The sequence below is a fragment of the Notamacropus eugenii genome, chromosome 3, assembly GCF_028372415.1.
Source record: "Notamacropus eugenii isolate mMacEug1 chromosome 3, mMacEug1.pri_v2, whole genome shotgun sequence".
Taxonomy (NCBI): domain Eukaryota; kingdom Metazoa; phylum Chordata; class Mammalia; order Diprotodontia; family Macropodidae; genus Notamacropus; species Notamacropus eugenii.
Window position 1 is genome coordinate 166925138 of NC_092874.1, and position 7638 is coordinate 166932775.

The 7638-nt window shown below is 38.7% G+C and overlaps 1 long non-coding RNA gene across 1 annotated transcript; it reads right to left on the minus strand.

Moving 5' to 3' along the window:
* Positions 1-1311: 1311 nt before the first annotated feature.
* LOC140533500 (uncharacterized) lies at positions 1312-7340 on the minus strand. The gene is made up of 2 exons (XR_011976942.1): positions 7092-7340; positions 1312-1375 (listed from the first exon to the last, which is right to left on the minus strand). It is a non-coding gene; the product is annotated as an uncharacterized lncRNA (long non-coding RNA).
* Positions 7341-7638: the final 298 nt, after the last annotated feature.

Genomic DNA, 7638 nt, shown 5'->3' on the forward strand with positions numbered 1-7638 from the left:
TTCTCCCCATTTTTCATATCTTTATCTCCCTCTTCCTCCTCAACTTACTTAGCCTTGAAGTTCTTCCCTTCAGTAATTGGATAGCTTCATGGCCTGGAGCAAATCATTTATTAATCTGAGCTGTTTCCTCATGATGACATGAGAACAACTCTATGTGTATCATAGAGTTGTTGTGAGTAAGAAATGATATTGTGTATGTAACGTGTTTTACAAACCTCAATTTGCTACATATGTATCAGCTATTTAATCAGTTAATCAACAAGCATTTATTTAGTACTTACTGTGTGCCAAGCACTATTTTAGGTACTGGAGATACAGAAACAATCCTTGCTCTTAAGGAGTTTTCCTCTATGTGTATCTCTTTCTGCACTTTTCCCTCTTCATCTTCATTCCTCTTCCTTCTTGTCTTTCTTTCTTTTTTCTCCCTTGCCCCACACACCTCTTACTCTTTCTTATACTCCATTAATTAGACATAACATGTAATAATTGAAGTGCATTTTAGTTTTAAAAAGCAGGTGAATTGAATGCTTTGTGTCTTTCCAGGGTCCAGGGAGGTGGGTGGGAGGGAGAAGCTAAATTAAGTTGTCTTTTCTATGTGACTTTTAATTTAGTTTTTTTTCCTGTGGTTGAGTAGCTAGAAAGGGGAGAAGAGACCCCATCTCTGCTATAAATCTGATGAAGCCTTATCTATCATCATTTTCTTTCTTTGATTATAACTACTTTAAGGGCAGGTAAAGCCCTAGCCTGTATAATGACTAAAATGCAGATGAATACTTAAAAAGAAATTTTGATGATGAGAGAGACAGATTTTTCTATGACTTGGAGATGAATCATGGAATATTAGAGCAGGAAGGGAAATTACACATTTTTATCAGGATTACAGAGTCATAGGATCTCTGATGAGACTCAGAGTCATCCACTCCAAGCCCCATTGGAAGAGAAATCACCTATTGGTATTTTGTGCCCAAGTATAGGAGTCTGCATTTATCATCTTTATTAAATTTGAACTTTATAGATTTGGCATGTCATTCAGTTCAATTTAATTCAAGAAGTAACCCCTTGCTATGAGCAAGGTATTGTGGTAAGGCTCTGGGATGGAAAAGACAAAATGAAAAACAGTATTTATCCTCCAAAAGGTGTGTAATTTACTAGGGGATACAGCATATAAGCATAAGTAAATGCAAGATAATTTGGAGAGAGAGAGAGAGAGAGAGAGAGAGAGAGAGAGAGAGAGAGAGAGAGAGAGAGAAGAGAGAGAGAGAGAGAGAGATCCCAATTAGGTAGATCAAGAAAAACTCTTTGCTTTTAATATTTTTTCAGTTATCAAGCATTTATTTTTCTCGCTTCCACATCCTTCTTTCTGAACCTCTCCTCCCTGCAAACAGAAACAAAAGAAAAAAAGAAAAAGAAAGCGCATGTAACAAATACACATAATCAAACAAAACAAATATTCATACTAGCCATTCCACAAAATTTGTGTCTCTATCTACGTATTTAGTCCATCATCTCTCTGTCCAGAGGCGGATAGCGTTCTTCACCATGAGTTCTCTGGAGTCACGATGGAAAATTGTGTTGAACAGAGTTCTCAAGTCTTTCAAAATTGTTTGTTTACATTATTGTATTATAAAGTGCTTTCCTGGTTCTGCTCACTTTTCTCTGCATCAATTCATACAAGTTTTTCCAAGATTCCCTGAAACCTCTTCATCATTTCTTAGGGCACAATTGTATTTCATTATGCTCATATACCATAATTTGTTCTGCTGTTCCCCACCTGATAAATACCCTCTTAGTTTCCAGTTCTTTGCTACTACCAAAAGAAATGCTATACATATTTTTGTATATATTATACATATGCATATATACACACATATAAATGAACACATACATACATACATACATATATATGTATATAATATTTTCCTCTTTCTTTGATCTGCTTGGAATATAAGGCAAATAGTGGTAACAATATTAATAATAATAAAAGCTGGCATTAATAAAATAAAAGTGCTTTAAGGTTTGCAAAACACTTTAGAGATGTCATCTCATTTGAACCTCACAACAACCCTATTATTATCCCCACTTTACAGATCAGGAAACTGAAGAAAGGTTAAGTGACTTGTCCAGGGTCATGCAGCTAAGTATCTGAGGTGGAATTTGAACTCAGGTCTTCCTCACTTCAAGTCCAGCACTCTATCTACTGTACCACCTCTGTGGTTCTGGCATCATTAGGTCATCCAGTGACCAGATATTCATCAGGATGACTGGAGATGACCCAAGATGAGGCAATTAGGGTTAAGTGACTTGCCCAAGGTCACACAGCTAGTGAGTGTCAAGTGTCTGAGGTGAGATTTGAACTCAGATCCTCCTGACTCCTGCACTGGTGCTCTATCCACTGCACCACCTAGCTGAGGGTCACTTAACGCTAATTGCCTCATCCTGGGTCATCTCCAATCATCCTGATGAATATCTGGTCACTAGATTCAGATGGCTCTGGAGGAGAAGTGAGGCTGGTGACCTGCACAACCCTCCCTCACTCAAAACAAAGTCAAGTGCAAGTCATGTCATCATTTCTCTGATGGCATGGTCTTCTTCGGCAACGAAGGATGAACCCATCATTAGGTCAAGGGGGTATGTACAATCTGGTAACTTTGGGGGCATAGTTCCAAATTTCTGGAGAAAGCTCTTTGTAGAAATTAGCACTTGAGCTCATCTTTGAATGAAACGGGGGATTCTAACCAGCGGAGGTAAGGAATGAGTGCATCCTAGGCATGAGGAATAGCTTTTGCGAAGTCATGGACAAGAAAATTAAATATTGAGTTCCCAGAATAGCGAGGTCAGTTTGGCTAGAAGGTAGAGCCTGTGAATAAGAGCAATATGAGGTAATTCTGAAAAAGGTAGGTAGGACCCAAATTGTGAAGGGTTTTAACCATAAGGATAAGGGATTAGATTTTATCCTGGTAGTAATACGGAACCATTGAAGATCTTTGAACAATCTATGATTTAGGGAGAATATTTTGGTGACTGAGGGGAGGACGCGTTGGGGAGACAGAGACTAGGAACAGGTGTACCAGTTAGGAGACTAGGGTATTTATAGTTATCATTTACATAATAATTTTGGGTCTACAAAATACTTTACATGTTATCTCATGTGATTCTCTCAGCAATCCTATGAGGCAGGTGCTGTTATTCTTCTCATTTTACAGAGGAGGAAAATAAGACTGAGGAGTTACATGATTTGTCCAGAGTCATACAGTAAGCATATGAGGTAGGGTTTGAAACCAAGTGTTTCTGACTCTAAGACAGTGCTCTAATCCTAAGTGGCCCTGGAGGAGGAGAGAAAGGATTGGACTCAAGGGATGTGGCACGGGCAGAACTGGCAAGACTTGGCTCCATGTTTCTTAATTAGTTATTTCGTTGTTTGTCCTTTGTTCTCGAAGAGGACCAGGACATCAGAGAAGTGATGCCGTGGCATGCAAGTGAATTGGATTAAAGGGAGGGAGGGTTGTGCAAAGTTGCCAGCCTTGCTTTCTCCTCCAGAGCCATCTGGAGAGGAAGGTTTGAGGATTACTGAATCTGCAGATGCTGCTGACTAGAAAACTAGTGGAGTGGTTCGCTCAAAAGAAATAAAACAGTCTAGAGGAGAGTCAGGTTGAGGAGGAAAATAAAATGGGTTCCATTTTGGACATCTTGAAATACCCTTTGATCTAAACTAAGTGTCTAAAGTGATTCAAGTTAATAATTAAGCAGGAAATAGAAACCAAATAAACTTTTTTGCTGATCATTTGCGCTCAGTGATGGGAGCTGTCAGTCTGAGAGGACTTCAGGACTCTTCAGAGAGTTGACTGCAGACATGGGTGAGCTAGAATCAGCTGATATAAAACTTAGTGTGAGCATTTATACTTTGGAAATTGGTAAAAGTGACAAACCAGGGTTTGATTTTTGTTTTGTTAACTTTCTATACTTAAGAAAGTGATGGAGAAAATGCTAACAATTCAGATTAAACTTAAAAGTATGCCACGCATTTTGGAAAGCTAATTATTAAACATTTAGAAGAATATTCCTGGTTGCAGACAATTTTTCCTCTACCTGTATTTGTGAACCTATTAAGATACACATATTTGTTATCCCTTCCAGCTTCCTATTATTTTGACAAGCATGTTATCTGTACCTTTACAAAAGTAATGGATGAAAATGTTCAATAGCACGGGGCTGAGCACAGATCCCTGGGGCACCCTCCTTCCAGGTCTACACAACTCATTAACTATGGATTCCTTGGATTTAGGACTTCAACTTGTCCAGAATCTGACAAATTATACTTTTATCTATCCCATGTTCCTCCATTTTGTCCAGAAGGGTAGCATGAGAAGTGTCATCAAATGCTTGGCTGAAATCTAAACATAACATGCTTGTACCCTGATCTATCCTAACTCTAGTCTAATAAGCCTTATCCAAAATGAAGTTATTTCGTGTACTTGAAAGCCCATCAACCCATTAAGGATATTCAGTTATTCAGATTTTTAAAAATTCAACAAGCATTTATTGAATGGCATGACTGCGTGACTATTCTTGATGGAGTCAGACTGGAGTTCACGATCATCTCTTTCTTTTTAATGTTGATAAGTTGTCCCTTTATGTATATCCACTCCCTATTTAGAATTCTGCTCAAAGCTAAAGATAACCTCATATTCCAATTTTTTGGAGAATTAGAAAATTTTTATACCTCTTCAATTCTACAGTACATCTTATGTTTTACAATATTTCAAAAATATTATAATATTTCACAATATTTCAGCAATTGATGACAATGACTTAGCAACCACAGTCACTAGGTATTTGTTTGGTATTTTTTAGCAGTCTGGGATGTAGTTTGAAGTTAGGTAAATTCCATCCTGTCTCCTTCCTTATCTTGGATTTCAACTCCTAACTATTGACCCCCAACATCCTTAAATTCCTTAGGTTTTTATATTTTTAAATAAGTATGCCCTGCCAATTAATCTACTAAATGAAAACATGACTTTAGGCAAACAAACAAAACTCCAAACCACATACATCTTATGGAAGAAATAAGTACCTTAGAAAAAAATTATAAAAATAGGAATTATGGTGAGGGAGGGGATGGTGGAGTGACTGGACTGGGATGGTGTGTGTGAATAGAGAGAGGGGCTAAGAAGATGTGGGAGGATATGGGAGGCTGGAAGGAGAGGAAGAGTGGGTGGAACTTCAGGATCATAGAATTTAGAGGTGAAAATGTAAAGCGTCACAATAGACATAAGCAAACATCAGATACCACCTGCCAATTATATGGGTAAGAAAACTGAGGCCCAGAGAAGTCAAGTGACTTCCCCAAGGTCACACAGATGCAGAACCTGGATCAAAACCCAGGTCCTGTGAATCTTAATGGAGTGCTTTTTTGGTTACCTATGTGGTGTAGCCTGAGGGGTGGTACTCACAACGCCTCCCACCTCCAGCCCTAGTAATTGTAGCTTGGGGAGTTTGGGACATTACATAGGTATCGCTTATATGTCCACTCCCTATTCAGGCTTCTCCAGTTGGGGGTTTTCTATTCAATAAAATCACTAAATATTAGCCCTAGGCCTGGTATCATTTCTTTTCCTACTTACATACAGTAATGCTCAATTTATTCCAGCGTCAGACTCCTAGCAACTTCAGTTACCTAAAAAACACAGCAGGGAACTAACTGGGAAAAAGTCTAGTGTTCTATAGCTCATGTATTTGACTCCACAGGGGAGGAGTTCAGAGCTTACTGAATTAAAGGTATATAAATGAAGGTCACTGATTTAATAAACTCACTTATCTGATTTGCCCTTTAGAGTTACCTAGGTGACTAGGACAGCCGGTTAGAAACAGCAGGATGATGGGGTGGGATTGAAATGGAAGCATTGGAAAGTAGCAAGGGACAGCGAGGGAGGAAATGAAAGCACCACCAGTGGTCTGGGACCATTTAGTTTAGGGTTAAATGGTTCTACATAAATCCATCAACACATGTTTATTAAACTCCTAATACGTACCAGAAACTGTACTATGCACAGGCTATACAAAAACAAAATTGAAACAATCCCTGCCCTATAGGAGCTTCTATTCTACATCAGGAACACACACACACACACACACACACACACACACACACACACACACACACACACACACACCTCGTTTTATTGCCTTCGTAGACACCAGTGGGGTTTTTTTTGTTTTTGTTTTTTTACAAATTGAAGGTTTGTGCAAGAGAGAGAGAGAGCAAGTCCTATCAGTGCCATTTTTCCAACAGCACATGCACACATCATGTCTCTGTGCCACGTTCTGGTAATTTTCACAATATTTTCAACTTTTTGATTCTTATTATATCTGTTACGGTGATCTGTGATCAGAGGTCTTTGATGTTACTGTTGTAGGTGTTTGGAGATGCCAGTGGAGCCCATATAAGACAGCGAGCTTAACGGATAAATGCTGTGACTTCTCCATTCAGTTCTCTTCCTGCGCCCCAGCTCCTACCCGCCCCACTTTGGACTTCCCTATTTTCTGAGACACAAAAAATATTGGAATTAGGCCAGTTAGTAATCCTACAATGGCCTCTAAGTGTGCAAGTGAAAGGCAAAGTTGATCGATGCAGCAAATGTCGTCTCATTTAAGAAATTCCCACAGCCACCCATTCTTCAGCAACCACCACCCTGATAAGCAAACAACACCCTCCAGCAAAACCCTCCACCGGCAAAAAGGTGTAAGACTTGCTGAAGGCTCAGGTGATGCTTAGCATTTTTAAGCAATAAAGTATTTTCAAACTAAAGTATGTACATTGCTTTTTTTTGACATGGATACTATTGCACACTTAATAGACTACAGTATACTGTAAGCATAACTTTTATAGGCACTGGGAAACTAAAAAATTGTGTGACTCCCTTTATTGCAATATTCCCTTTATTGAAGTGGTCTGGAACCAAACCCACAATATCTCCGAGGTATGCCCTTCCGTGTGTGAGCTTGTCTATGTATATATGTGTGCCTATATGTATCTAGCTACATAATGCATGTGTATATGCATGTGTGTGTGTGTGTGTTTGTATGACACACACCTGCAACTCAGATACAGGGTTACCTTGAAGAGGAAATATTGAAAGAAGATCTGAGTCAGGTCTTTCCTCAGAGAGTCTTTGAGAGGATAAAAGGAAATGGTCTCTATAAAATGACTTGATGTCATCTGAGAGGCCGCCCCTGCGACCAAATAGAGGCCAATTGTGGAGTCAGGAAGACTTTGGTTGAAGTCCAGCCTCTGACACACACAGACCATGAGACCAGGCACAATCCACTGAACTTCACATCTCTCACAATTCTTTCTAAAGCTGTAACTTACAAAGGAGTTGCTGATCTGCATTTGTGGAGTTTCTATACCACAGAGTTCTCCACATGGATGGAATCACAGATTCAGACAGACTAGGAGAAAAGAAGGAAAAGATAGCTATTATTATGAAAAGGTTAAATTATGTTAAGATAGTATTTAATAAATGGTGTCATGCAATATATTTTTGAAAGGTTCATGTAAAATTTTAAAACAATAAGAATTAAAAGAATAAGGTACAAGTTTCAAGTTGAAGTTTACACAGCTAATTTGTTTCAAAGCTA